This window comes from Lonchura striata, chromosome W, assembly GCF_050655825.1.
Source record: "Lonchura striata isolate lonStrDom1 chromosome W, ASM5065582v1, whole genome shotgun sequence".
NCBI classification, from domain to species: Eukaryota; Metazoa; Chordata; class Aves; order Passeriformes; family Estrildidae; genus Lonchura; species Lonchura striata.
The window spans coordinates 40,873,324-40,881,217 of NC_140743.1; the positions used below are offsets into that span (position 1 = coordinate 40,873,324).

Sequence of the window (7,894 nt, forward strand, 5' to 3'; positions counted from 1 at the left end):
TTTCTCTCTGGGAGCGGCTCTTAATGAGTGTCAGGGAGAGGTTTATCCACAGAGAGAGAATGCAAGAGCACCATCATAGAATGCGCTGGAAGACCCTTGAGGAAGGGATCCAACAGCTGAGAGAAGTGGCAGTATTGGAGGTACTCTTTGGGAGGGATGGACGACACAATAATGACCCTGACAAGGTCAGGTGTACGGGACAAATGCTGTGGAGTCTGGCAAATCTTGGGCCATCTCAATACGCCACCTTCATTGCAACGATCAATGCTGACACCCACCGGGAGACAATAGGTTCTGTTGCCAACAAACTTAGGAATTATGAGAGTATGATTAATGGCCCAATGCAGGCTCATATCTCAGCTGTGATTAAGGAGTTTAAAGAGGAGATGAGGGAGGAGATAAGGAAGGTTAATACAGCACCCGTGAGAGTCACAGGCCCCAGAATCAGCACCCAACAATCCCCAGCTAGAGAGAGAGGGTACACCCCAAGGGCTAATCTGTGGTTCTTCCTGCGTGACCATGGGGAAGACATGGGGAGGTGGGATGGGAAACCCACCTCTGTCCTGGCAGCACGGGTCCGTCAACTCAAGGAGGGAAACTCTAACCGGGGGAGTTCCACCAAAGTGAAGGTAGCCTCAACCTCCCGTGACCAAGCTTGTGGGTACGATCTGTCAGACCCCCTTGAAGGGACCTCTAGTATGTATGCCCAGGGAAGGAATGATAACCAGTGTTAGAGGGGCCCTGTCTCTAGCCAGGGAGAGGCACGGGAAAACCGGATCTTCTGGACAGTGTGGATCCGATGGCCTGGCACATCAGAGCCACAAAAATATGATGCTTTAGTTGATACTGGTGCACAGTGTACTCTGATACCATCGGGACATGTGGGGGCAGAGCCTGTTTCCATTGCTGGTGTGACAGGGGGATCACAACAATTGACTCTGGTGGAAGCTGAGGTGAGCCTGACTGGGAAGGAGTGGAAGAAACACCCTATAGTGACTGGCCCAGATGCTCCGTGTATCCTAGGTATAGACTTCCTCCGGAACGGATATTACAAAGACCCAAAGGGACTCAGGTGGGCTTTTGGAATAGCCGCTGTAGAGGCAGAAGACATTAAGCAATTGAACACCTTGCCTGGACTGTCAGAAAACCCCTCTGCAGTAGGACTCCTAAGGGTGGAAGAACAACGCGTGCCAATTGCGACCTCGACAGTGCACCGCCGGCAGTATCGGACGGATCGAGATGCCGTGATCCCCATCCACAAAATGATTCGGGAGCTGGAGAGCCAAGGGGTGGTCAGCAAAACCCACTCACCCTTCAACAGCCCCATCTGGCCTGTGCGCAAATCTGACAAAGAATGGAGATTGACTGTGGACTATCGTGGCTTAAATGAAGTGACTCCACCGCTGAGCGCTGCTGTGCCGGACATGCTGGAACTCCAGTACGAGCTGGAGTCCAAGGCAGCAAAGTGGTATGCCACCATTGATATTGCTAATGCGTTTTTCTCCATTCCTCTGGCAGCAGAATGCAGGCCTCAGTTTGCTTTCACCTGGAGGGGCGTGCAGTACACCTGGAACCGACTGCCCCAGGGGTGGAAACACAGCCCCACCATCTGCCATGGACTGATCCAGGCTGCACTAGAAAAGGGTGAGGCTCCAGAACACCTGCAATACATTGATGACATCATTGTGTGGGGGAGCACAGCGGCAGAAGTGTTTGAGAAAGGTGAGAGGATCATCCAGATACTACTAGAAGCTGGCTTTGCCATCAAGAAGAGCAAAGTCAAGGGACCTGCCCGAGAGATCCAGTTCCTGGGAGTGAAATGGCAAGATGGACGGCGCCAGATTCCCACTGAGGTCATCAACAAGATCACAGCTATGTCCCCACCAACCAGCAAAAAGGAAACACAAGCTTTCCTGGGTGCCATAGGTTTCTGGAGAATGCACATTCCTGAGTATAGCCAGATTGTGAGCCCTCTTTATCTGGTTACCCGAAAGAAGAATGATTTCCACTGGGGCCCTGAGCAGCAACAAGCCTTCACCCAGATCAAGCAGGAGATCGCTCATGCTGTAGCCCTTGGCCCAGTCAGAACGGGACCAGAGGTCAAGAATGTGCTCTACTCTGCAGCCGGGAACCATGGGTTGTCTTGGAGCCTTTGGCAGAAAGTGCCTGGGGAGACTCGAGGCCGACCACTGGGATTCTGGAGCCGAAGTTACAGAGGGTCTGAAGCCAACTACACTCCCACAGAGAAGGAAATCTTGGCTGCCTTTGAAGGAGTTCAAGCAGCCTCGGAAGTAATTGGCACAGAAACACAACTCCTCCTGGCACCCCGACTACCGGTGCTGGGGTGGATGTTTAAAGGAAAGGTTCCTACTACCCACCATGCCACTGACGCCACATGGAGCAAATGGATTGCCCTCATCACTCAACGCGCCCGTATTGGAAACCTGAATCGCCCTGGGATTTTGGAGATAATTACGAACTGGCCAGAAGGTGAAAACTTTGGTCTCACTGATGATGAGGAGCAGGTACAAGTGGCAAGGGCTGAAGAAGCTCCACCATACAACCAACTACCAGCAGAGGAGACCTGCTACGCTCTTTTCACTGACGGTTCCTGTCGCATCGTAGGGATGAACCGGAAGTGGAAAGCAGCCGTATGGAGCCCCACACGCCAAGTTGCACAAGCTACCGAAGGAGAAGGTGGATCGAGCCAACTCGCTGAACTCAAGGCCGTTCAGCTGGCTCTGGACATTGCTGAAAGGGAAAAGTGGCCAAAGCTCTACCTTTATACTGATTCATGGATGGTAGCCAATGCTCTGTGGGGCTGGCTGGGAAGGTGGAGAAAGGCCAACTGGCAACGTAGAGGAAAGCCAATCTGGGCTGCTGATATATGGAAAGACATTGCCTCTCGGGTGGAAAAGCTGACGGTGAAAGTCCGTCATGTAGATGCCCATGTCCCCAAAAGTCGGGCTAATGAGGAGCACCGGAACAACGAGCAGGTAGATCAGGCAGCAAAAATAGAGGTGTCAAAGATAGACTTAGATTGGCACCATAAGGGGGAGTTGTTCCTGGCTCGATGGGCTCATGATGCCTCAGGTCATCAGGGCAGAGATGCCACCTACAAGTGGGCACGAGACCGAGGGGTGGATCTAACCATGGACAGTGTTTCCCAGGTTATCCATGACTGTGAGACGTGTGCTGCCATCAAACAGGCCAAGAGGGTGAAGCCCCTATGGTATGGTGGGCGGTGGTCCAAGTACAAGTATGGGGAGGCCTGGCAGATTGACTATATCACACTGCCCCAGACATGCCAAGGCAAGCGCTACGTGCTGACCATGGTAGAAGCCACCACTGGATGGCTGGAGACTTTCCCTGTACCTCATGCCACTGCCCGGAACACCATCTTAGGCTTGGAAAAACAAGTCCTGTGGAGACACGGCACCCCTGAGAGAATTGAGTCTGACAACGGCACCCATTTCAAGAACAGCCTTATCAACACCTGGGCCAGAGAACATGGTATCGAATGGATATATCATATTCCCTATCATGCTCCAGCTGCCGGCAAAGTTGAACGGTGCAACGGACTCCTTAAGACTACCCTGAAGGCACTCGGTGGGGGAACATTTAGAAACTGGGAAATTAACCTGGCAAAAGCAACCTGGATGGTCAACACCCGGGGGTCTGTCAATCGAGCTGGCCCTGCTCAGTCAGAACCCTTACACGCAGTAGATGGAGATAAGGTCCCTGTAGTACATATGAAAGGTATTTTAGGGAAAACTGTTTGGATTAATCCCACCTCAGGCAAAGACCAACCCATTCGTGGGATTGTCTTTGCTCAAGGACCTGGTTACACTTGGTGGGTAATGCAGGAAGATGGGGACACCCGCTGTGTACCACAGGGAAACTTAGTCTTAAGAGAGAACTGGGTGTAAGATTTCATGGTGTGCAGATGGAAATAGAATAAGGGGTGGATAATGTCCTGGGTTGTAAGATAAGCTTGTATTCCATTTGCCATCTGTCGAAGGCGAACCGGTTGGACAGGTTTTTTGTTATCTCTCTCAGAGACAATGGTTTGTGTATACACCTTTGACTGATTCAATGAAAGGCTGAAAAAATGTAACACCGTGAGGGGTCCCACCCAGAGGGGGGAAGGAGCTCTCCCTCTTCTTCGCGGGACTCGGAGAGAAGCAGCTCTCTCTCTCTCTCTCTTCGTGGGATTCCCAGAAAAGCAGCTCTCTCTCGCTCTCTCTTCGGCGGCACTCGCAGCGAAGCAGCCGGCGCGCAGAGGCGACGGCAGCGGAGCTCAGAGGCAACCCCGGCGCAGAGGAAGACCGGCCCCCACTGCCACCAGATCTTCAGAGGAAAATTATACCCTTCTAAAGATCACCACTTCAGCTGCAACTCATCAACTATTGCAAGGGAAAGCAATTGTCCCAGCAAAACCTGATACTGGCATTCCTCAGGTTCTAGACTTTTTCTTTCACTAGTTTTGTTTGTACCGATTGCATTTGCCTTTTTAAATTGTTGTCTAGTTTTCTCCTAGTAAAGAATTGTTACTCCCACTCCCATATCTTTGCCTGAGAGCCTTTTAATTTAAAGATCCTCGTAATTCAGAGGGAGGGGGGTTTGCCGTTCTCCATTGCACAGGAGGCTTTGCCCTCTTTCACAGACTCCTGTCTTGTCTAACCAAGACAGAATTGAAGAATGGGATGTAGCAAAATTATGAATACGTATTTGTATCTTGGGTATTCAATACTTGTATGGATAAAAAGGCTCTGTAATCACTTAGAAAGTGTGGTGTGTATTTGGGAGCTATCCCGCTCACTGCCCAACGTCACAATAAACATACACTTTCTAATTTTAAACTGTTAGAGAGTTTTTGTCCATCACAGTTAGATATGGGTACTAGATCAATATCTAAATTTTTTTTTAATAAATCATCTGGTGCTGTCCCCCAGGGATGTGTGTTGGGCCCAGTCCTGTTTAACATCTTCACTGATGATCTGGGTGAGGGGATTGAGCCCACCATCATCAAATTTGCAGGTGACACCAAGCTGGGTGTGAGTGTGGATCTGCTGGAGGGCAGGACAAGAAGACACAGACTTAAGCTGCACCAGGAGAGGTTTAGGCTGGACAACAGGAAGAAGTTCTTCACAGAAAGGGTGAGTGGGCATTGGAATGGGCAGGCCAGGGGGGAGGTGGCAGAGAAACTGTCTGTCTCCAGTGGCACTTAGTGGCATGGTCTGGGTGACAAGGCGGTATTAGGGCATTGGTTGGACTTAAAGATCTCAAAGGTCTTTTCCAGCCTATTTGTTTCTGTCATTCTGTGTTGATTGGGGCACTCTGGGGCCATTGTGACACTGCAAGGCCTCATGGAACTAAGAGGACCATAGTGACACTGTGCAGCCCCACAGAACCAGGGCTCCATTGTGGTGCTCTGGGGACAAATGGAACCAGGGAGTCCACCGTGACACTGGGCCCTGGTGGAACCACAGAGGCCATTGTGACACTGTGGGGCCTTGTGTAACCAAGGGGTTTCACCATTGTGACACTGCAAAACCAAGGAGAGCAATGAGAGTCCAGGGCCCAGTGTAACCAAGGGGCCATTTTGACACTGTGGGACTTCATGGAACCAAGGGGAAATTGTGACACTGCAGGACATTGTGTAACCAAGGGGCCACTGTGACACTCTGGGGCCTCAAGGAATCTGGAAGGCCATTGTGACACTGTGTGGCCTCGTGGAAACAAGGAGTCCATTGTGACACTGAGGGGACTTGTGGAAGCAGAGAGAGCATTGTGACAGTGTGGTACCTCATGTAACCATGAGGCCTTTGTGACACCCTGGGGCCCCATGGAACCAAGGAGACCAGTGTGACAGTGCAGGGCCTGGTGTAACCAAAGGGACATTGTGACACTGAGAGGACCCATGGAACCAAGGACATCTTTGTAGATGACACCAAGCTGGATGTGAGTGTTGATCTGTGGGAGGGTAGGAGGGCTCTGAAGAGGGACCTGGACAGGCTGGATCCAGGGACCAAATCCAACAAGGTGTGGTTTAGCAAGTCCAAATGCTGGGTCCTGCACTTTGGCCACAAAAACCCCTGCAGCGCGGCAGACTGGGGACAGAGTAGCTGGACAGCAGCCAGGCAGAAAGGGACCCGCAGGGACTGATGGACAGCAGGGTGGACATGAGCCAGCAGTGTGCCCCGGTGGCCAAGAAGGACAATGGCTCCTGGCCTGGATCAGGAATGGTGTGGCCAGCAGGACCACAGCTGCTCTGCCAGAACTGATCTGCACACAGACATTGCTGCTGCAGCTCCAGAGAAGGCAACAAAAGGGCATCTCTGCAGAAAACTTTGCTGGAACATCCTTTAGTTCCTTGAAAGCCACCAAGAGTGCAGTCCCTCATTGACATAGTCTGTGGCCACAGGAAAGATGGAGAAAAGCAAAATGAGGAATGGCACAAGGAATGACACTTCTTTGTGGACAACATTAAAATGTAATACAAAGAAAAAGGACCTCCAAAATGAAACTAACAAGAAGTATCAAAGATGATTTTTATTACAAGTGATTAGCAGAAATTGGACAGCAGTTTAATGCTCCTGAAAGCATCCATTCATCAGTCTCCACACTGCAGCCTTGAGCTCCTGGTTCCACAGGCTGTAGATGAGGGGGATCAGGGCTGGAGACACCACCAAGTACAGAACTGACAGGGCCAGGTCCAGGGATGGGAAAGACATTGAAAGTGGCTTCAGGTAGGTAAAAAATGAGGTGCTGATAAACAGGGAGACCACGGCCAGGTGAGGGAGGCAGGTAGAAAACTCTTTGTGCCATCCCTGTTCAGAGGCGATCCTCAGTACGACCCTGAAGATCTGAACATAGGAGAAAACAATGAACACAAAACAAACAAATAACAGAAAAACAGTCTCCATAGGAGGCCTGAATTCCCTAATGTAGGAATTTGAGCAGGAGAGCTTGAGGATCTGTGGGATTTCACAGAAGAACTGGCCCAGTGCATTGCCATGACACAGGGGCAGGGAAAATGTATTGGCCCTGAGCATGAGAGCACTGAGAAAGCCACTGGCACAGGCAGCTGCTGCCATGTGGGCACAAATTCTGCTGCCCAGGAGGGTCCCATAGTGAAGGGGTTTGCAGACGGACACGTAGCGGTCGTAGCACATGATGGTCAGGAGGGAAAACTATGCTCCCATTAAGAAGATAAGCAGAAATACCTGAGCAGCAGATCCTGTGTAGGAGATGTTCCTGGTGTCCCAGAAGGAATTGTGCATGGCTTTGGGGACAGTGGTGCAGATGGAGCCCAGGTTGCTGAGGGCCAGGTTGAGCAGAAAGAAGGACGTGGGCGTGTGCAGGTGGTGGCCACAGGCTACGGTGCTGCTGATGAGGCCGTTGCCCAGGAGGGCAGCCAGGGAGATGCCCAGGTGTGGGACTCAGATTCAGTCAAAGGAAGAAACTGAGAGTTTCTAGCCAGGCAAAGGCCTGGGAAAGAGCTAGGAAAGAATGTAAATAATTCTTTATCTCTCTTGTTTTCCACATTGTTTATAGTTAAGTTTTATCACTGTGCGTCAAGCACTCTGCACCAATGGTGGTGGGTTGTTTTCACTTCAGAACCAATGGATTTGGTCCTTGCGGAGCTCTGTATAAAGAGTGGTGTATTTTGAATAAATAGGAGTTTACTCTCAACAGCCTTCTGAATCAGAGTTCTCTTCATTCCTGTCCTGGCTTGACAACAACATCTGGTGACTGCCGACGTGGAATTACACCTTACCCTGCGGAATAGGGTCTGGTGTAGCCCGACGTGGCACTTCACCCTGCCCTGAAGGCACAGGGTCTGGTGACCTGAAGTGGAATTGCAGCCTCGGTAGCAGACCTGAACCTC

The 7,894-nt window shown here is 51.0% G+C and overlaps 1 pseudogene; it reads right to left on the reverse strand.

Annotated features, from left to right (window-relative positions):
- Positions 1–6,590: 6,590 nt before the first annotated feature.
- Positions 6,591–7,286, reverse strand: LOC146763191 (olfactory receptor 14J1-like; annotated as a pseudogene).
- Positions 7,287–7,894: the final 608 nt, after the last annotated feature.